Source organism: Alligator mississippiensis, chromosome 5, assembly GCF_030867095.1.
Source record: "Alligator mississippiensis isolate rAllMis1 chromosome 5, rAllMis1, whole genome shotgun sequence".
NCBI lineage: Eukaryota > Metazoa > Chordata > Crocodylia > Alligatoridae > Alligator > Alligator mississippiensis.
In genome coordinates, this window is record NC_081828.1 from 149835170 (window position 1) to 149858566 (window position 23397).

Genomic DNA, 23397 nt, shown 5'->3' on the forward strand with positions numbered 1-23397 from the left:
AATGTTCAGTATGCATTGATGTAATTTAGCATACATAAGTGCAAGGTTGCAACTGGAAGAGGTGCATCCGATAATTTTGCAGGCTGAATTAAGGTAAAGCTGAATGAAGAGCCTGAAAAATATAGCGCATAATGGCTTTGCTTACTGAAATAACTGTCTGAAATTAATTACCTCCTCTGTTTAGGGAGTTGTGTTTTCTGCAGCTTCCCCATTGTGATTATTTTCTATTTTAAGAGTGAAACAAAAGCATCAGTGCACATTCTGAGAGAAGCTTACAGACATATTGCAGGACCAGTTTATTTGCTATGCCCAAATTTCAATTATAGGATTTATGAAGCTAAAGTGCACAGGCAGTGAGTAAATTGTATAGCATTTGATGTAGGTAAACGGGTGGTGAGTTTTGAGAGTCTAGATAAAATTAAGCTCATAAGCTGAAAAGCTTCCATACAACTGCTGAGTAAACTTGCGGTAAGTAGTTCTATTCCAATTTATCTAGAAAACCTGATTAGAAAATATTACCAGAGATAAAGAGGGCCTGAACATGAAAACATAAGGGAATACAGGGCACCTATACATGTGCTTGATACCTGCTCTGATGGGGGCTAATTAGCGCATGTTGGAGCAGACTCAGTGAATCAAGTCTGATGGAGCGTGCTAATTAGCATGCTCCAGCAGCCTCAGCATCATGTGTATTCAGTTTAAGAAGCTTTAGTTAAAGTGTCCCCACTGCCATTTTGAAGTGCAGGGTGCTGAATATATGAGATGCTACAGGCACTTTAAATAGAGTGGTTCTTGGGAGCTACTCTAATTAAAGTGCCCCTCCCTCCATCCCAGAGCACGTGTAAAGACACACAGTGTTTAAGCCATTAAAGGGTAAATTCTTAAAATAGCTCCAAATTCCACATACCTAGATAGAAACTTTGTATTGGAAATCATCTGATCTGATGCTCTTATAACATGTATGCTTGTGATTTTCCAGGGTGCCAACAAGCCTGCTTTGCCCCACCTAAACCTGAGTCAGGTTCTGTCATGTGCAGGTTTCTGCATGTGCACCTCAAGGTAAGGCAGTCTGGGGGAGTAGTGGGGAGGAGGCTGATAGAACAGAGGGGGAAGACAGGTCCGTAAGGGGGTTGCCCACTCCAGAGGTATGCTGGTCAGAGAGGTAAAAATAGCCTGGTCAGGGTAGAAGGGGTTAAAATAGCACAGCCCCAGGGGCTGTGGAAAGTGGCTGGACTTTTCCAGTCCTGGGGCTGTGGTGTGGATGTATGCAGGCATTTGTTAGGCCAAGTTAGCTCATTTTAGATCAGACAAGAATTAACTTTATATCAGGCATGCCATTTTTAGGGCAGCTTAAGCCCTAATTAGAATTTCAGTGATGGATTCTATATGAAAACAGCCGTGATGAATGCAGAATCCTTCGCATCTAAATCCTGTAGTCCAAAAGCTCAATGCAGCAATGATATACTGATCAAGCAGGCAGTCTAAAAGAGATTATTTATCTATAGGAGACAAAATGAACATGCCAGGTAATGAGAGATACCAGGCACCTAAATTTTTACCATTTGGCTTCTCAGAGCAGTGTGAGTCAAGAGAGGGAGTGTCAGACTTCATTGCACGTGACTCACAACTCATCCAGCACACACCTATTGCTTCTGTCCCTGGGCTTCCAGAGTGAAATAAAAATGTTGTGGGAATTATTGGACAAGAGGCAGGGGTAGAAAGAGCCAAAAGTGCAGTGAAACATTGCTCAAGACAATCATGATTCACTGCTGAGCGTTCAGTTTATTTTATGCGGCCTATGGTGGTATTTCTGAAGGCATGCCGCTTCTGTGGAGATTGTTGATGCCACACCTTAGGTCCCATTATGTCTGCAAACTGATGGCCAGACATTTCAAGCAGACTTAGGCATGTAACAGACTTGAATCAATGTGTTTGCAGAACATGCAATATTCTGGAATAGAACTCAAGCCATTGCCCTTTAATGCCCCAGGCAACAGCTGTACTAGAGAAACTAAAAGGGAGATTTTACCTCTATTCAGTCAGCGTAATATAATATTCTACAGCTTCATTTCATTTAGCTATTGCACACATTGCCAGTTGATCTTTGTAATGTAGTCCAAATCAAATTAACTTAACATGTATTATCTTAGCATGTATTCAGTTTGGCATTGCATTTTCTATAGACTGACAATGCTACTCCAATAGGTTACAACAACTGTATTTATTAAAATATATAGGTGCCAGCTGTGCTTCAGAGCCAAAAGGAATTTAGGGTCATGTTCTCAAGCAGTTTCTTTAGCTGGCTTGTACATTTTGCAGAGGCGTGCATTTATACATGCTGAAATCTGCACTTTTTAATGCCAAACAAGTAAATCTAAATGTCAATCAAGGGGCACGGATTGGGGGGTTGAGTAGGCTGTTTGAATAGTTGGCCCTTAAAAATGAACTGGTGACTTCATGGACCGTGACATGAATTTTCCTAGCAGAGAATTATTCAGTACTTCAATGGCAATATCAAAAATACTTCAATATGCTGCCTATTGCAAAGGGGTTAACATCTCTAAACAATACAAGATTTAAGTTTCTCATCTGCCTTTAGTACTTCTTCCATATGAGCCTCAGGAGAGATCAGTCATATATATCATACAAAATACATCCCATCTCTTTCTCTCTCTTAAAAAAAAACCCAAGGAGTTTATCTGCTATATTATTTATTGTAGATTATCATGTGATCAGAGTATGACTATACTTTGGACTTGAATAAGTTTTTAAGTACTTGACAAAGAGATTTTCAGGGTTATTTTAAAGGGAGGAAATGAGAAGATAATGAGAAAAAGATGTCCATTTTTAACATTTGAAATCTCTTCTGATTAAAGAAGAGAAACAGCAGTTCCCTTTTGAATATTCTTCATATGTTCCTCCCATGCAAGCCAAATGTGTTAAGACTCTTTGTGTGTGCTCTAGCTATGAACTCTTCCCCTGCCCCTTCCTGGAAAAGGGGGGAAAAACCCCATACCATTATCCCCAGTTCATGAGAGCAAAGAAAGAAATAGAACACCCAAGGCTAGTGTCTACTGCACTTACTGAAATAGGATCTTATCTTCACACATAGTGTCTCTGAAAGCAATGGGAACATTCATGAAGTAAGGCATTACTAATCATGAGTACGGTGGACAAAATCTGGGCCTAGAATTATTGCAATACATTGTAACCCTAGAGTTAAGCAACTACTTAATAGACACATCTACACGTCTACAGCATGGGTGGTTACTGCATCACGTGTGTGGTTAGATTTCTCCACTACATTGCTGTAGCAGGATGTTATACCTAGGGAGTGCACCACTATAGCAACAAAGCTGGCAATCACGTGTAGACACATGTGATTGCTACATCAGCATAGCACACCATATGATGACTTAGCGCATTGCTACGTAGCCATAGGGCGATGTGTAAACATGCCCAATCTGTAACTCCTTGGTTCTGCTGATGAGTAGCACCCATGTAATATTCTAGTTGGCTTTACTAACATTGCTGGTGAGAGCAACTTGACACCAGCGGGAGGATGACCATGAGAAATCTAACCCTTTTTAATGTTTGCCACATGTCCACAAGTTATGGCTTCCTCTTATTCATTTGTATTTAAAATCTGTAAGTCCTGGCACTACAAAAACTACAAAAATATTTATTACATCATAAGATTATATCTAAATTTGGGGCCTTATTGGCTAGCTGTAAAAATTATTTGCCGAACAATTTTTTAAAGCATACTTGCCTTGTAGATTTTGCCATATCAGATTGATTTTGAATATTTGTAAATATATGACAGATGAAATTTGAAATTTGTGGTATATTGGTTTTGTTTGGCTATACAGATCTGCCAGTCAGTGTAATCCTAAAATTCAGACATGCAGTAGTAGTGGGATTTTCTCAAGCCTACAATTTCTACCACTGTGTTTTCTGGGTAGCACTACTTCTCACATACGAAAGCTCCAGTGCACCAAGTTCAACTATTCTGAGTTGGAAGAATCAGTGATGAGTATTGAACATTGCATATGTATTCTTTCCTCAAAAGAATTGACCAACCACTACTCACAGAAGCTGATATATTGCATTTCTTCATAAACATTGTCTTAATCTCTAGGCATAAAACAGTCTAAAAGGTATTTTTGTTTTTGTAAAAAAATATAACTCGTTGCTTTTATTCCCATATCTGCTCTCTACCTATCATATTAAAATATATGCTAATAAGATATATATTAGTTATCTATATGTCAGATTCATTATTTGAAAAGGGATCCTTGTTGAAGAAGCATTTGCTTCCAAATTCTCCATTGATTTTATTGCTAAGCAAAATTTATCATGTTTTGTTTTCGGGGACATGTGATCAGCCCTTCATTATAAGTTATGGAAACATTTTTGAAGCGCACCCTCCTCATCCAAGTATTAATTAATTTATCTAGTTAGAGTCCAGGCAATGATGTAATTTTCTAAATTGTGTAATTTTCTAAATTGAGTTTTTCTCAACAGACAAAAATAGTTTAATGGTTTTTTTGTTACTGACTTGAAAATACTTTGGCCACTTGCTTGTAAGGACCCTATAAAACTCAAGGATGTTGACTTGGAATTGTAGTTTATACAGTGCTGATCTACTGTTATCAACAGGAAAATCATACAGAGATTTGGAAGACCTAAGGAACCTCTGAAAATAAAATGACTTCAGGCGAAATGCCTTTGGAGACCGTCTGCACTGTATAATAATGATCCTCCATAGTATGTTAGTGGTTTGTTTTTCTATTAATTTACTTACTGAGTAGCCATTTCTTTTTTTAAGCTATAAATGACAGCTAAATAACATTCTGTTGCTTTCATCAAATCCTTTATGGACAAATGTTTCCTAGTGAATTTTCACCTGAGTCATTTGTTTATTGAAGTACTAAATCTGGTTCCATCAGTTCAAGATTCATTATAGCTTTTGCCCTGTCAGAAACACAGTGGGAGCTTTGTTTGTTGCCTAGTGTACAGCAATGTATTACTGTAGTGTGCAGTATCCTGTATTGAAACACAATGTGCTTGCCTGAGTCTTTGTGCAAAACTCTCACTAAAGCTATTAGTCTCTGGGTGATAAATTGCAGAATAAATAAGAGTCGCTTAGTAAACAACTCTCTCAGAATACACCAAAGTTGCAGTAAAGATGATGGATTTTAATAAATCCTTCTTATCACTGTAGGTGAAATCTGATTAAAACTAAAACGATGTCACCTTAAAAGATCAAGACAAAATATACATATATGGTCATTACCAGTTTATAGTTAGCTGCAATAATGGGTCTAAATATTATGTATTTTTAGTGCACATTTACACGTGCAATAAGCAGGTGTTTCTCTTCTTTGCTTCTCATTTGATTATATCTGGTCACCAGTTTCTAGATACAAAGCATAGGATTGGGCTACTGATTTCAGTGAGGAAATCTAGAAGAACGGTGTATTAACCACCTGTGCTTTCAGCACCACATAGCCTGATTATCTAAATATTCGACATAAGGAACCTGAGTCCCAGTTCTCATTTGATTCTAGCAGTGATTCCAGATTTGTACCACAGTAAAATCAGATTAGGGTATCCTTGGTGAATGGAAGACGAATTTCATCATCTAGAAATGGATTATGTCTTCATCCTGACAACGCCTTCACCCAGTCATAAGATTCTGTATTACTTGAGATAGCAACTACTTTAATTCTCAGTAACAGAGCGTTCTGTCTTTGTTGCTTTATTGCCTCATGCTGGAATGGAAGTCAAGTTAATCCATCAGAACTGGCAAGAATCTCAGTCTTGTGATGTTCATTAGCATATGTTTAACTGGGAAAAACACAGTATCTCTTGGTAAAACTAGTCTTTTGTAAGTAGCTAGGGTAAATGTATAAACATGTGTAGAGTGGGGAAGTGTTTTCATTCCAAAATAACATTTTAATTTTCTTTACTAATTTGAGCATAATTTTGTTCATCATTCATTAATGTTAATGAGACAAATGTGTTTTTTCCCCCCTCTTCAGTCAGCAAATGCTGTAGGAAATCATGGTCCCTGCTGCCATATGGAAATGTATCACAAGTCAAATTCAAAGGCAAACTGACTTTATAATGTGTCATCCCTATTACTATGGCTAATAATCCCCTTACTGCTTTGAAAACAGGATTGTATTTTATCACTAAAAAAAATATTTTTGGTTGAGAGTTTTTGTCACTAAGCAGATGGTTTAGGGGATTAATTATTGTTATGTGAGGTAGAAAATGAGAGGTTTTCAGGCATAAGTCAAAGAACGATGTGAAGCCAGCCACATTTTGTGGAAGTGGGCTATTAACAGCATTTAGGCCCAAATCCTATTCTACATGTAGGTGTCAAAGTACCACTTAGTCATTTAACGAAACAGCCATAAGTGGCATGATGAAAACTGCACAAAGACCAATGGAGTCAGCTGCAGAGGCCAGAACCCTGGCCACTAGGCCTATGCTAAGTGGCAAGTTATTTGCTTTGGATTCAGATTCAGCAGATTCAGAGGGATAGTGATTCAATTCGGTGATTCGAATTACTGCCCCGATTCGATTTGGCCGAACTGGATTTGAAGATTTGGCACCGATTCAGAGATTTGGCCATAGACTAAACAAGCAGCAGTCCTCGAGGATGCTGGACACAGCTGCCTCCAGATGGTAAATCTTTCGTGGTGGGCAGAGCGGGGAGGGAAGGGTCATGAAGGTGGCAGATCAATGCCCCCACAGAGAGGGAGGGACTGAGGTTTGGACAAGCTGCCCAGCCAGGATGGGGAGGGCATGGGCAGAGCTACCCCTAAGGGTGTGCAGGGCCCAGGGCATATCAGCCTGTGCAGGACTCAGGGGGGACCCAGCTGTGCAGGACTGGGTGGCAAGCAGCCGGAGGAGTGGCCAAAGCCAGCAGACCAGGGGGAGGTGGGTGGCAAGTGGCCGGAGCTGGCGGTGCTCGGCAGCCATGGTGCATGGCGGCTGCAGAGGGGTCTGTACGGGACTGCCCATGGGGCCCCCCAAAGCATGGGGATGCTCCAATTTCCCCCCCCCCGCCCCCTTGACATGGCCCTGGGTGCAGTATTCATGGAGCGGGGCTCCCACCACTGCACACCACCAGTCTGGGAGGGCATGGGAGCAGGCGTGTGCCCCCAGATCTGCATGGGGTGGGTTGGGCTGGGTTGCACTCTGGACGGGTGGTGAAAGGTGCTGGGAGCAGGGGCATGCACTCCCACCACTCACCTAAACTCCCCGCACCTCCCAGACAAGCTACAGCTTCATCCCAGCTGGGCGAGCAGCGGCAGGGCATGGAGGCAGGCATGTGCACCTGGATTGGGCCTGGCCTGGCAGCAGGGGCTATGGGGAATTTTAAGGTGGCTGCAGCCCCTCCATAGTCCTGGCTCCACTGCGCTCTGTGGGGCGGGTGGAGGCTCCAGGCTGTGGCTTGGGCTAGCCTCCCAGAGCAAAGCCTGGCCCACACCTCCCAGAGTGCAGTCTGTCCCATGCCTCCCAGAGCCCAGTCCACTCTGCACAGATCTGGGGGCACATGCCTGCTCCCATGCCCTCCTGGACTGGCAGCACGTGGCAGAGTGCAGTGGAGGGAGCCCCCCCTCCCTGAATCCCACACTCCCTTGCCCCAGCTGGGCAGCTTGTCCCAGCCCCAGCCCCAATCACTCCTTTGCTGTGAGGGTGTTGATCTTGTCCCCCCACACCCCATCTCTCCCCGCTCTGCCCACCACAACAAACTTACTAGCTTGAGGCAGCTATGTCCAATGTCTTTGAGGACCGCTACCTGTTTACTCTATGGCCAAATCTCCAAATCAGGCTGAATCTTTTCTGGATCGATTCAGAGGCTTCTGATCTGATTCAGAGATTTTAATTGGTCTCCTGATTTGATTCAGATTAGGAGATTCAGCCGCTGAATTGGGCCGAATCTCCTCCAAATCAAATCAGCTACCAAAGCTTCACACAGGCCTACTGGCCACACTCTCTTTCCAGCACTGGATATGCTGGGAATTTACACAGCATACTGGGTGCAGTATGTGAAATACTGAGTGCAGTATCTACATGTGAAATGAATGCAACACAGTAAACTCCAGAGCAGTTTGAGCTGCTCCCGAGCTCAGCATCTACACGTGTGCCCAGGACAGCAGCAATTTGAGCCAGGGTGAAGCAGCCCCAGGCTGGCAGCAAGCTCAGGGGGCATCCCTGGGCCCCAGGTGGTGGCATCAGGTAGCAGAGGGGCTGGCTGGGGTGCAGGAGGGCTAAAGTATGAAGCCATATGGCAGGCATCCCCCTCACTTTAGCACCCTCATGCCCCAGCCAGCCCCTGTGACCATCTACATGTGTGTTTCTTCCCACTTAATTATTCCACTGTAAGCTAGTACTGTCCTTGACAGTACTATCTTATGGTGGAGTTAGTTAATTTACTGTGCCTTAATACCGGCGCACATGTAGACAATGAAGCACACATGTAGATGCAGTAAAGAGCACGTGTAGATGCAACTTCTGTGTATAATAGCATTGCAGTAGAGAGAAGGTGGTTACAGGGCTTTCACAGAGGGACAACTCTAGTCATTCAGGTGGAAATTGGACCAAAACTTTATGTAAGTGGCATTTACTGTCCCTTCTATGGGGGCCTTTAGCTGTGAACTTAGAGCTTACACACAGGCAGTTACCATGGTGCAGTTGGCATGCTGTAAATACCTACCCACACGCAGCTTGTAGTAGCTTGTTTTACTGTTCGTATAACCCTGAGTTCCAGTGTGGATCTAGCCCCATGTCTTTTTTTTTTTTTTTTAAAGCAAAGTTCCTCTGGAAAGTAATCTGCTGACTGATTAAATGTCCAATAACAACATTCATTGTTTTTTTTGCTAAGGGCTAGGTCTTAACTGGCCATTTTACAAACTGATTATTGTAGGCAAAAGTCAGCATTTCTCAAGTCCATGGTGTTTTAGTGAAACTTTATTAAAGTAAAATATTTAAACATTTTGAAGGGAGTAGGGAACCAAAACCTCTTTTTTAAAGGAAATTGGTTCTGAGTGGAAAATGCAATAAAACTGAATAAATGAAAACCACTTAAAACAATCAACAGGGAAGTTGTTGCCTTGATACATTATATTTTCTCATGTCTAACAAAAGCTCCCTCTGTGAACAAAAAAGGAATTTCTTCAGTGAGCAAGCAGTACAGATAGCTGAACAAATCAAATCCTCATTCAACTTCACAGCCTTGGGAAATAAAAAGTGCATGTTTCATGCATTGTTTCATAATAAATGACCATGTACATTTAATGTACATTAAGGTATGTGACAGGATTTGAAGAGTTTTTTTAAATGAACTTTGTTTATTATTGTATGTCTCTGGTGTCGTGCAAGGTATTTCCATATGCAGTAAACACTATATTCCAGCATTGACTATATAAAACACATATTCTGGTATTGTACAAGATGTTTTAATAATGATCTTGTATTTGTATAGTGCTTATTATCCCAATGTGCTTTACATACTAATCTGTTTACTCTGCACAGTGATTTCTCACTTCCAGCTGTGAAATGTGGCCGCCTCTGGTGAAACAGAACAATTGTGATAACCATGAACAGCAATGCTAGCACACTGCAATTTAGGACAGGAAGTGCAGCCTTTCATGCCAACAGCAGACATAGATATAGGCAGAAAGTAATAATTAAAATCAAAATTTGGCCAGGATGTTAGGCTTAAAAAAGTCTTAGAAAGAAAGCTCCAATAAGCACCTAAACTTTACATTTCATTTAAACAGAACACCTCTACAAGCCCAATAGGCCAATAACATAGTGGAACATTTGTTTCTTACACATGCAAAGAGATGTGTGCTAATATATTGAATTGCCAACTCTAATTCATACAGGATACAGGACTATTGGCCTGGCTCAAAACACCCTGGCTTTTGTAATCGTCAAGAACGATTGCATACTTTTAAGAGCTCTTAAAGGGCAGAGTATGTTATACTAGAGGATGCAGAGAGCGTGACTGTAAAAATAACAAAAAAGTATGCATTCCACACTTCTGTTTCAGGGCCCATAGATTCATACATGTGAGTGACAGAATTTAGACATGTACTGGTATATTAATGGATATAAAATGGAAGTGCTTCGAAAAATCAGGTTGGTAATGCTTAAGTAAATGACTTGAGTCTTTAGAAAATTAATCCCCTTCAAGATTTAGGAGATATCAGTCCAGTTTTCATATAGAATGCAAAGAATCAGAGAATGTAGCTCATTGCTACAGTGACATCCATCTTCATGAATGCACTATCATGTGCTCTCTTAAGAAACTATCATAAGTGTTATAAAAGAACAATCATTATAAATTATCTCATCACTTGGATGGATGGCTAGGGACCAGTTATGGGATACCTATTATTTCTGTAACAGCACCTGAAATTTATATCTCATTCAAGCATCATTTTAGGTTTGACTACATTTTTTTTCTAAAATATTTCAAAGCCAGGTAAATACACAGGTGTTGCTGTCTTCTGGTTATTAAACATAGGGTTGGCCTTAGGAAAAATGGTGCAATGGGCAAACTTGTATTTTGGTGTCCCCCTCCCCCAGTGCCCCTTCCAACACCTTATCAGCACTGAGGCAAGTGAGCAGGGGTGCAGGCCTGGAGCAGGCACCACCCTGCCTGCACTGCCTGGCACAGTTCCTCCTGAGCAGTGGCCTCAGGCACACCAGTGCCTCAGAGATGTTGGGTCCCAAACCTTGGATAGATGGCACTGCCCATGTCCTGCATTGCCCCCTGGAGAGCTGCTAGAGTGGGCTGCACCCAGCGAGCTATCATAGCAGGGCAGGGATGTGTCCTGCCACTGCCTGAGCCTGGTGTGGGGCTAAGGCTAGGGGCCACTGGGGTGGAGATGGTGGGGCTGGTCCAGCTCACCCCCTGACTCTCTTCACCTGCCCCTCCCTGCACCGTGCCAGGATCTTAGGGCAACAGGGAAGGGGACAGCAGCATTGCCCCACATGGATGCAGCACTGCCCCACATGGATGAGTGGGGGGTCATCAGGGGACCCCATGGGAACAGGAGGCAGCAACTGGGCTTAGATGGCCCCTGATAGGCTCAGTAGGGCACCACTTCTCCCATCTGGGGAGAATATTAGCTGGGGTGGGGCAGGTTGTTGGGGTGTTTGGCACCCCTCTGAGCACAGTGCCCTAGACAGTTGCCCACCCATAAGGCTGGCTCTGATTAAACATCACATAACATATTTCATAAGAGCAGTGTTGAATGTACTGTGGTTTAATAGTCTTAAATCCTGATGATTTTACCCAATAGGGTTCTCCTATAAATAGTTTTTGTTGTCATCATTATTGTGCTTGAATAGTTATTTTGCTTGAGTTTAACATATGTTGTTTTAGAAGAAAAGTAAAAAAAAAACAAAAAACCCTAAAAAATCATGAGTCAGTATTAAATTTCTTCCTGAATGTCTCACACTCATCAAAAGTGTTCTCAAAACTTTGCCTAAACTGAGATGAAGATTTGCTATGATGTATTTAGATGAATGTGGCCTGCATTTAGCCTGAAAAAGGGGAACTTTTTCAAGGTCTTTCTGAAATTCCATTTTGGGTAACTTTATTCTGCAACAGATAAATTCACCATTTCAATTTCCAATCCAATTTCAAATAGCTATGCTATTCTTCATTTTCTATCCTAAATTGCTATTTAGCATTCAAGTATGTAATGAGACAGCTGCATTTCTTATGAACTGATGCCAACAAGAAATTATGGAAAGATGTCTCAGGGGATATAAGCAGGCCTTCCTGCAGCTCCAAAAGAATGAGGATGGAGGAAGGTTTGTTGCAAGTCTTTCTATTGTGTACAAGAGGACCTAGGAAGATAGTAGAAATCCTTCAGCTCAGCATCTTAAGTTAACCTGTGAGGGGGCTTTTGAAAAGTTGCTGAGAAGGTCAGCAAAAGACATAAAATGTAGTCAATGGATTGGTTCAGGGGAAGAAGGGGGAGTTTGCTACTGGTAATGCAAGCTGTTTAAAAATTGTGTTAGTCTTCCCCCATCCTTCCCCTGCCTCCACTATCAAAATCATTAAGTTGTTTATTTTCTTTATTTAAAAAAAATAAGGCCAGTGATTTCAAATCAATAATTGTTGGGTTCTCCTGGTTTTTGAGTCCTCAGGATCCATTCACTTTGTTCCTCCAATCTCCTCTTCCCAACCATAATAAGGCCTAGAAATTTACTCTATTTCTAAATGAAAATTGCGATTGTCATGCAACTCCTATTGATCTGAGGAGCACAAGCTTTCAGATAAAAATCCAGTATCACAAGACATGTCATAAAATCATGACATTTGGCAATAGTATTGATGTTTATATTTAAAAGAAAAATGGTTGTTTCTGTGCAGGGGACAGAAGCTTTTGAGACAGAAGAAATATAGAAAGTTATTGTTCTGACAGTGCCTGCATCATCATTGCTGTGGACCCAAAGGCTGAAGATTTTGAAAGAGGCAAATGTGAGTTCCCTCTAACACTGATGAGCTAACTGAAGATGCTCTCATCCTCTTCTAGAGAAAAGAGAAGAGGTACACATCCTCAGGGAAGGGCTGTAATGCGGTGAAAGAAAGTAGTTGAAGACCTGAATGTTTGTCTATCTTGAGAACATAAGTCTTGAAATCTGCCTATAAGGTCAAACCACTTTTCTGAGAGAAGAAAACTGAGATGCAGCTGCTGTTGCAAGGTGGAAAGGGCTACAATCTTTCCTGCAAAGAAAAGCAGTTTTAAAAAGGAGAGAGAAAAAAATAGCTATGTCTTGATCCACATCTTGCATGTATTTGGCAATGCATTATATAACATCAGCTGAAGTTCAGATGTGTTTGTTTTTAAGTGCTGGTGTTTGGTGGAGCCAAAAAATAAGCTGGCTTTCATTTTAGCAACATTAAAATGTATAATATGGAAAAAAATCAGTCACACCTCCGAAGAGCTCATTTAATTTCTGGTTTTATTTCCCAGGCTGGTAGTTTGCTACAGAAAACCAGTTCTTGATTAATATGCATCATTAATCATTTAAATAAATGTGGACCCTATTATTTCAAAGAACAAACAATGCAATTTGACTGCTAATTCAGCATTCTAAGTAGAAGTCTTCAGGTGTGCTACATGACAACATACTTTTCATAAAAATGAATAAACCTTAGTTTCAGGGTCATTTACTAGTGTTTATTGCTGAGTTATTCCTTTTTTAAGAGTAGGATATACACTTAAAATCAGATAAGGGTCCAGCTCAAAGCAATCTCAGAAGAAAAGAAGAGAATAATGATGCTTATAATTAGAGTCTAAAGCAGGTGAGGCTTTGAAAAAGCAGCAAGCTGAAATGTCAGTGGGTGCTTTGCTCTCCTATTTATCAATGATCGTTTTGCAATTACAGTGTGACTTTTGAAAAATAAAAATGTATAGGTCTTCCTTTTCCTTTTTGAGTAATATTGCCTCCTATAAGAATTAGAGTGCTATCTCTTCAATATTTTCTTAGCTATCCCTCTCTTTGAGAGTGCTGTGTGAGTTGTCAATCAGTAACCATGTAAAATGGCTGGATAATTAATCTGTAGTATACACAACTGATAAAATAAGGCCAGTCTTCACAGACTCGAACCTTGGGGCTACTCTTCACCTGATGAAAACTGATTTACCTGTACTGACTTCATAGAGCTATGTGATATACACCAGCTGAAGATCCAGCCTTTGATGTGAAACCCTAGAAATGTTTTTGTTGTATTAAGTGAAAGTTGAATTTTAATAGAAATGCAGTGGCTAATCAAGTTTTTTTTGCAAATGCATTTGAACACCACTGAGTTTTTGTTGCCCAGGTATGACAAAAAAATATTATGATACAGTTATTTGCTACTTGTCTTGTGACCAATACATATCTTTAGAAGTTACTCTGTTGTAAAGCAACATCTTTCAGTGTGCATATATATCCTGATGCATATTGTAATCATTATATCATCATCATCATTCCTTTGCTTCTATAATAATTGGTCAGTTCATAAGGTCATAGGAAAATAGGGCTGAAAAAGACATCATCAGCCCCCTGCTCAAGGCAGGATCATCTCTGATTAAACCATCACAGCCAAATGTTCGTTTAACCTGCTCTTGCAAACTTCCAAGACTGGAGATTCCAGTTTCTCTAGGTGGCCTGTTCCAAAGCCTGACCACCCTCACAGCCAGACAGGTCCTCCTACTCTCCAACCTAAATTTCCCCTGATACAGCTTGAGAGCATTGCTTCTAGTCCTGTCCTCTACAGCCACCGAGGAAGGACAATCTCCATCCTCCCTGTAATCACCCTTCATGTATTTGAAGACTGTTATCACATTCTCCACTCTGTCTCTCCTTCTCCAGACTAAATAATTTTAGCTTTCAACCTTTCCTCATAAGTCATGCCTCCCAGGCCCCTAATCATTTTTATTGCTCTGTAGCTGGAAATTTTCAACATCCTCTTGAAGTGTGTGGCCCAAAACTGGACACAGTACTCCAGGCGGGGCCTCACAAGTACAGAAGAATCTCTTCCCTCTATTTGCAAGTGACAGTCCTGTTGTTACAACAGAGTATACTGTTGGCCTTTATGGCAACAAGACATTATTGACTCATATTCAGTTTATGGTCTGCCGTAACCCCCAGGTTCTTCTCTGCAGTACTGGAGCCTAGCCAGCCATTCCCCAGTCTGTATTTGTGCATGCAATTATTCTGTCTCAAGTGAGGGACTTTGCACTTGTCCTTGTTGAATCTCATCTTGATAGAGATTGAGGACAATTTCTCATGTCTATCCTGGTCATTATGGAACCTAGCTATACCCTCTGGAGTATCTGCAACTCCTCCCAGCTTGGTCTCATACACAAATTGGCTAATTGTGCACTTTATCCCATCATCCAAATCATTAATGAAGACATTAAACAATACCAGACCCAGGACAGACCTTTGGGGAACCCACTCAATGCCCCATCCCAATTAAGCATTGAGCCATTGATGGCTTCTTCTTGCGTGTGATGATCCAACAAGTTTTTATCTATGTTGCAGTGTTTTCATCTAGTCTGTATTTCCTTAACTTGTTAATGAAAATGTCATGAGAGAGAGTGTCAAAAGCCTTGGTACTGTCAAAATATATCACATCCACTGCTCCTCGCCCATCCACAGAGCCTGTCACCTTATTATGGAAGGAAATCTGGGTAATTAGACACGACTACTTTTAGTGAATCTATGTTGGCTGTTGCTGATCAGTTTTTCTTTTATAGTGTCTTCATAAGATTTCTTGCTTCATGATCTTTCCAGGTATCAAAGTCAGGCTGACTGGGCTGTAGATTCATAGATTCATAGATGTTAGGGTCGGAAGGGACCTCAATAGATCATCGAGTCCGACCCCCTGCATAGGCAGGAAAGAGTGCTGGGTCTAGATGACCCCAGCTAGATGCTTATCTAACCTCCTCTTGAAGACCCCCGGGGTAGGGGAGAGCACCACCTCCCTTGGGAGCCCGTTCCAGACCTTGGTCACTCGAACTGTGAAGAAGTTCTTCCTAATGTCCAGTCTAAATCTGCTCTCTGCTAGCTTGTGGCCATTATTTCTTGTAACCCCCGGGGGCACCTTGGTGAATAAAACCTCACCAATTCCCTTCTGTGCCCCCATGATGAACTTATAGGCAGCCACAAGGTCGCCTCTCAGCCTTCTCTTGCGGAGGCTGAAAAGGTCCAGTTTCTCTAGTCTCTCATCGTACGGCTTGGTCTGCAGGCCCTTAACCATACGAGTGGCCCTTCTCTGGACCCTCTCCAGGTTATCCACATCCCTCTTGAATTGCGGCGCCCAGAATTGCACGCAGTACTCCAACTGCGGTCTGACCAGCGCCCGATAGAGGGGAAGTATCACCTCCTTGGACCTATTCGTCATACATCTGCTGATGCACGATAAAGTGCTATTGGCTTTTCTGATGGCTTCATCACACTGCCAACTCATGTTCATCTTAGAGTCCACTAGGACTCCAAGATCACTTTCCACTTCCATGCCACCCAGCAGGTCATTCCCTAGGCTGTAGGTGTGCTGGACATTTTTCCTCCCTAAGTGCAGCACTTTGCATTTCTCCTTGTTGAACTGCATCCTGTTGTTTTCTGCCCACTTGTCCAACCTGTCCAGGTCTGCTTGCAGCTGTTCCCTGCCCTCCGGCGTGTCCACATCTCCCCATAGCTTTGTGTCATCTGCAAACTTGGACAGAGTACATTCCACTCCCTCGTCCAAGTCGCTGATAAAGACATTAAAGAGTATCGGTCCCAGGACCGAGCCCTGCGGGACCCCACTGCCCACACCCTTCCAGGTCGAAGCTGACCCATCCACCACGACTCTCTGGGTGCGACCCTCCAGCCAATTCTCCACCCACCGGACTGTGTAGTCATCCAAGTCACAGCCTCTTAACTTGTTCACCAGTATGGGGTGGGATACCGTATTGAAGGCCTTCCTGAAGTCTAAGTATACGACATCCACCCCTCCTCCTGTGTCCAGGCGTTTCGTAACCTGGTCATAAAAAGAGACTAGATTGGTCAGGCACGATCTGCCTGCCACGAACCCATGCTGGTTTCCCCTCAGCATAATTTGTCCTGCCAGGCTCTCGCATATGTGAGCCTTGATAAATTTTTCAAAGACTTTGCCAAGGATGGAGGTGAGACTGACTGGCCTATAGTTGCCCGGGTCCTCCTTCCTCCCCTTCTTGAAAATGGGGACCACATTGGCCCTTTTCCAATCCTCCGGGACGTGGCCTGTGCGCCATGAGTGTTCAAATATTCCTGCCAGTGGCTCTGCAACGATGTCGGCCAGTGCCTTCAGCACCCTCGGATGGAGCTCATCCGGGCCTGCCGACTTAAAGGCATCTAGTTCTTCCAAGTGACTCTGCACCATCTGAGGGTCTACGCATGGAAGTCTGGCACCTTGCTGCTGCCTCTCTACAACCCCAGTGAGAGACTTGTCGTGCCCCTCGCTTAGGAACACTGAGGCAAAGAACTCGTTGAGGAGTTCAGCCTTGTCCCCCCTGTCCGTCACCAATTGTTTCTGCCCATTTAGCAGGGGTCCTATTCCTCCCTGGGCCTTCCTTTTACTCTCTATATATCTAAAAAACAATTTCTTGTTGTCCTTTACTTGGTATGCCATCCTCAGCTCCATGGTAGCTTTGGCCCGTCTAACTGCCTCCCTACAAGCATAAGCAGAGGAGATATATTCGTCTTTGGTGATCTCTCCCTGCTTCCACTTTTTATGTGCTCCCCTTTTGGCCCTTAGGCTGCCCTGGATTTCTGCAGTCAGCCAGGGAAACCTCCTGTCCCCTTTCCCTCTTAGTTCCTCAGATTCTCATTCTTCCTTTAAACATGGGGCACTATATATGCCCTTTTCCAGTCATCCAAGATATCACTCAATCTCCATGAGTTCTCATAGAGAATAGCCAATGACTGAAATTACCTCAGCCTATTTCTTTAGTACTCTAGGGAGCATCCCATCTGGTCCTACCAATTTGAAAGCATCTAACTTTTATAAGTAATCTCTAACCTATTCTTTTATTACTTGAAGCTGTGTGTCTCCTCCCCTCTCCTTGTTGCCAACTGCACTTGTCATCTGGTATTTGTGAAGACCACAGTAAAAAAAGAACATTAAATACTTCAGCTTTCTTTGCATCAACCATCACTAGCTTGCCTTCCTCGTTCTGTAAGGGACCAATGGTTTCTCTAGTCTTCCTCTTACTTTTGACACGCTTGCAGAATCTCCTTTTATTGCCTTTTATATCTTTTATGTCCCTTGCCAGCTGCATCTCAATTCTTGCCTTGGCCTTCCTAATTTTCTTCCTGCATGCCCGTATTATATGCCCTTGTATTCTTTCCTAGTACTATCACTATGTTTCCACTTTCTATAGGATTCTTTTTTGAGGTTCAACTTATTTAAGAGATTGCTGTCTAGCTAGGTTGGTATGCCATGATATGGTTGTAGCATTATATGGCAATACTCTTCTTAAAAGAGGTTATCTACAATAGGAGAATCAGTTTTCATGCAGAAAAGCTATACTGATTTTCTGTTTGGGGGCTAGGTGTTTTTTTGTTTTTTTGGGTTTTTTTGCAGGAGGTCATTTCCCCAGCTAACATGCCCAAATAAAAGGACTCATTTTGGCTTGTTAGTAGAACATATAGAAATTCCCTTAAGTAAGAGTTTCATATTAAATGGGGCGCACACTAAAATATGTGTGTTATGTGTTTTTGAGATCACAGAAGAGACACTTAAGATAATAGTTAACTGTTTGTTTTGTCTCTGCTGTTAATCACTCAGTGTTTGTAGATTCTGGAGAAAAGTATGCAGGAAAAGGGTTAGGTTGTTAAACTGTTTTTCTCTTGAAAGATATTATGTTTTACTTTTCTGTGGTTGAATAATAATTTTTTTTGCATACAGCATTAGTTTTTTGTAAAAATGGCTTATACTGTGAGAGAGTGATAAAAAGAGCTGGTTTTAGTCATCTTTTAGGCACTCAGATCCTCCAGGGGAAAAAAAAGCAAGCAATTGCATTCCAAGGGCCAATTTCATCCCTAGCATACATAGATCTAGGTCTGGGTTACCAGAAATACTGTCCATGTCCACTTATACCAGCTGTGAGTCTGACACTGCTTTTTATATCAGAATAATCATGAAATACAGATGCAAAGGTAGTATGTCATTGTGTAAAATGGTAGGGGTACTTTTTTTGGTGAGTTATTCTGGAAACCTGAGGAAGTACATTGTCGCTCATGAGGGTAAACATGAAGAATACATTGGTTCGGGGTAACCCTGAAGGTTAACCTTCAGAGGGATCATTCTCATCCTAAAGCTACCTCTAGAGATTGCTGCTTGTCCTAGAAAACTCTATGTTTTAAAGATAGATGGAGCTCACATAGTAGTCCCTTATGGCTTAATTCAATTTAGTTCAGCATAATTACTTCTCATTAGGATTGTATAGTTTAAGGCAAGTATTCTCTCAGCCCTGTTGGCCATATAGGAAGCTAGCTTTTGAAACTTACATGCATGTATAATTGCCTTTTTTAGTCTTAATTTTGGCAAAAAAAAGGTGATAATGCCATTATAACAGAAGAAACCCTAGGGAATAAAGAGGTAGCTGAAACTGTAAATATTGGATAATATTTAGGGCAGCAAGACAATATGGATGAACCTTGTCTCCCGCTAACAGTTATGGTTTCTAGAAAAGGATATGTAAATGTCAATCTCTGATTCAAAGAGGAAGGGATCTCAGAGATCCCAGCAATGGGAATCAAGGACAACAAAAAGTACTTCTTTAGGTACATAGAGAACAAGAGGAAAGCAAATGGGAGTGTGAGGCCACTGCTCAACATTTCAGCACAACTGGTTACCAACACTCAAGAGAAAACAGAACTCCTGAATGACTAGTTTGCCTCAGTATTTCACCAGGCCACAGGGAAAGTCATGCTGGATAGGGTACAGAATAAGCAGGGCAGAAATGACTGCCTTCCTATTGTATCCATAGAACCGGTATGTGATCAATTAAATAAATTAGACATGTAACCCTTGGCACAACACTACCCATGCCCTCACCTGAATAGTGGGATCCTGGGGTACCCAGTAGCTGGTGGCCCTGCTCACCCCCCTGGGTAGCTGCTGCTGGGTTCCCGAGTGGAGAGCCTCCCCTTTCAAACAAGCTTGCAGGCTGTTATAAAATTATTTACAGGATTTAATTATTTACAAGCTAACATGTAACCAATGCAATAAAACAAATGTTACACCTCATGACCTGGCAATGGTGGCTTACGGGTTAATGCTTCTTGGATACACATTACACATGGGGAAGGTATACAAATTACCCACAATAAATAAGGAACCAATAAATAAATACATTGATACTCCAACTAATAAACCACCAAGAACTGATTTACAAGCCTATAACTTGTATACTGTGTACTGAGGACCCTATCTCCCCGGCACAGGAGGCATGGCCCTGGTGCTGGCATCCCTATCACGAGCTCTAGGAGTCTCAGTGCAGCAGGCTTCTTCCCTGCAATCTGTACAAGAGAGCTTATTCCTGCCCAGACCCCCATCCCTGGCACAGATTGGAATGGTGTCTGGGTTGAAGGATGTAACAGTTTCCCCTGCCCAGCACAGCCTCACACCACTCGGCACATGCAGCCCTTCCCTGGGCCCTGCCCCGGGGATTCTGGTGGTTGGAGCAGTCCCTGCCCCTCTAGCCCAGTGCTCTCTCTGGCACACTGAGCCTGCCCCTCCATGGTGCCTTCTCACTTATGGGGGAAAAAACAGTGTAGTCTCAAGCAGTTTCCCCTGGGTCCTGAGTCCCCTCCCCTCCTGTTCTCACCCAGCCACACAGGGGCTTGTAGGAGGGTCTTCCCAGGCTCAGAGTCTCCTCACAGGCAGCTCCTCTCTTGTGCCTGCCCCACAGGGCTCCAAGGGGAAGGGAGGGAGAACAGACCCAGTGCCGCACTCTCGGTGCAGCACTGCTGCTACTTCTGCAGGGCTCTGCCAGGGGCTCTTGGTGGGGTGGCTGTGGTGAGATCCTTTTCCTGGTCTCCAGCCCACCTCTCACCCCTCTCTCTCCCTTTTGTTCTCCTCCCCAGGAAAACTGCTCCCCTCTTTTAAACAAGCCTCTCAGCCAATCCCAAGCCAGGACTCTTCCCGGGCTTTTGGTAACATCTCTCATTCAAACCCTGCTGGGGTTACATCACTCCTCCCACTTCAAAGAGGGCTACCTTCAAAGCAGCTTCACTTACCCTCAGGGCAAACTGTGTCCCTACTGGCACAAACTCTGACACTCTGTTCTTCTGCAGGGCAACCCTTCCTATTCCTTCAGGTGGGTCCACTTTAATGCTGCTACAGACATATATCAGTCAGCAGGACTGTATAAACTCCATCCGAGGGTGCTGAAGGAGCTGGCCGATGTCATCGCGGAGTCCCTGATGAAACTGTTCCAAAACTTGTGGCGCTCCAGAGAGGTCCCTGAGGACTGGAAGAGGGCCAACGTGCCCCATCTTCAAGAAGGGGAGGAGGGAGGACCCAGGTAACTATAGGCCAATTAGCCTAACTTCAATCCAAGGGGAAATCCTGGAAAAATTCATTAAGGAGTGTATGTGCGATAGGCTTGCAGAAGATAGGATTCTGAATGACAGCCAGCATAGCTTCATCACAGGCAGGTCTTGTCTTACCAACCTCATCTCCTTTTATGATCAGGTAACTTGCCACCTGGATAAGAGAGAAGTGTTACATTGTATACCTTGACTTCCAAAAAGTCTTTGATTTGGTATCCTAAGATGTTCTCACAAGAAAATTGGAAGATAGTGGACTTAACTGCGAGATAGGTAGGTGGGTACGAAGCTGGCTGCAGGGTGGGGCCCAGAGAGTTCTAATGAATGGATCTGTGTCGCCCTAGAGAGAAATGAGCAGCTGTGTCCCACAGAGGTTGGTGCTGGGTCCAGTACTTTTCAACATCTTTATCAATGATTTGTTTGTGGTTGTGCAGAGCTCACTGGCCAAGTTCGCAGATGACACCAAGATATGGGGAAGCATGGTCATGCTCAAAGGTAAGCTACAGATACAGGCAGATCTAGACAGGCTAGCAAGTTGGGCAAGTCAGAACCAGATGAAGTTCAATGTCAAGAAATAGAAAGTGCACCACCTGAGGATGAACAAGCCCCTGCACACCTACAGGGTTGGCAATGCCAACCTGACCAGCACTACAAATGAAAGAGACCTGTGGGTAATAATAGACCACAGCATGAATATGAGCCGGCAGTGCAACTCTGTTGCCAGTAGGGCTGTGCAAAGCTTCAGTCCAATTCAGTGGATAAATCTCTGAATCCAAATCAAATCAGAGGACCCTTTAATCTCTCTGAATTGAATCAGAACCCTCCAAATCGATTCGGAGAGATTTGAAAAGATACAGAGATTCAGACATAGAAACAGTTTTAAATGTTTTTTCTACATACCTCTAGGTAGCAGGGGCTCATGAGTGCTGCAATGCTGGGGTGCATGGAGCATGGGGGCTCCTCAGTGCGCTCGGTAGCAGACCTGGAAGTGGCGAAGTACTGAGCCAGGAGGGCATGGGGGGGTCCCCAGCATGCTCCCCAGCAAAATCAGAAGTGGCCCGGAAGTACTTCTGGTCCATTTCCGGGTTCGCTGCTGAGCACGTGGAGGGCCCCTCGCATTCCTGTGGGATGCTCTATGTGCCCTAGCATTGCAGCAATCACTAGCCATGCCTGCTACCTCAAGGTATGTCTGAATCACTGATTCTCTGATTCAGTATCGAATCTTCAGATTCGGATTCAGCCGAATTGAATCAGGGACAGTGATCTGAATCAATTAATTGAATCACTCTCCCTGATTTGGGCCAAATCCAAATCTGAATTGAATAGGGTCTGCTTTATTATTTGTACTGCTGGTAACACCCCTAGTTACCAGCAGTGCAAATAATATTCTGGCATGCATCAATCGATGTATCTCCAACAAAACCAAGGAGGAGATTCTTCCACTCTACTCAGCACTGTTAGACTCCATCTGGAGTACTGTGTCCTGTTCCGGGCACCACACTTTAACAAGGACATGGTAAAACTTGAGAGAGTCCAAAGAAGGGCCATGTGTATGATCAGCAACTTGTACAGCAAGCCATACAAGGAAAGGCTGAGGGAACTGGGACTCTTCAGCCTGAAAAAGAGAAGGCTGCGAGGGGACCTGGTAGCAGCTTACAGCTATATCTGAGGAGTACATCAGGGGCTCGGTGAACAACTGTTCACCAGGGCACCCTTGGGGAAAAGCAGGAGTAATGGCCACAAACTTCTGGAAGACCATTTCAGGCTTAACATTAGGAAAAACTTCTTCACAGTTAGGGTGTCCAGACTGTGGAATAAGCTCCCTCCAGAGGTGGTGCAATCACCTACCCTGGAAATCTTCAAGAGGAGATGGGACAGTCATCTTGCTGGAGTCACCTGACCCCACCTGTCATTTTTCCTGCCTAGTGCAGGGGGCTGGATCCGTTTATCTTCCAAGATCCCTTCCAGTCTTACAGTCTATAAATCCTTAAATGTAAACAGAATTATTTATTGTAGAAATACTTTAATAATAGGTATTGATAGGTCTGTTCAAAGGAGCAGTTGACATGGATGTTTAATTCCCAGAGGTTTAATGAAAAATGAAAACAAGAACCTGAACCTGCACATTGTATCTTTGAGGGCTGTTGTTGATTTTCTTTAATTGCTCAGATATACCAACGGGTAGAATCATGACTTCAGTGCAATGCAAAACAAAATAGATAATGGCAAGCACCATTTGGGAGAGAAGTAAATCAACTTCCAGCAATGTATTGAGAACCA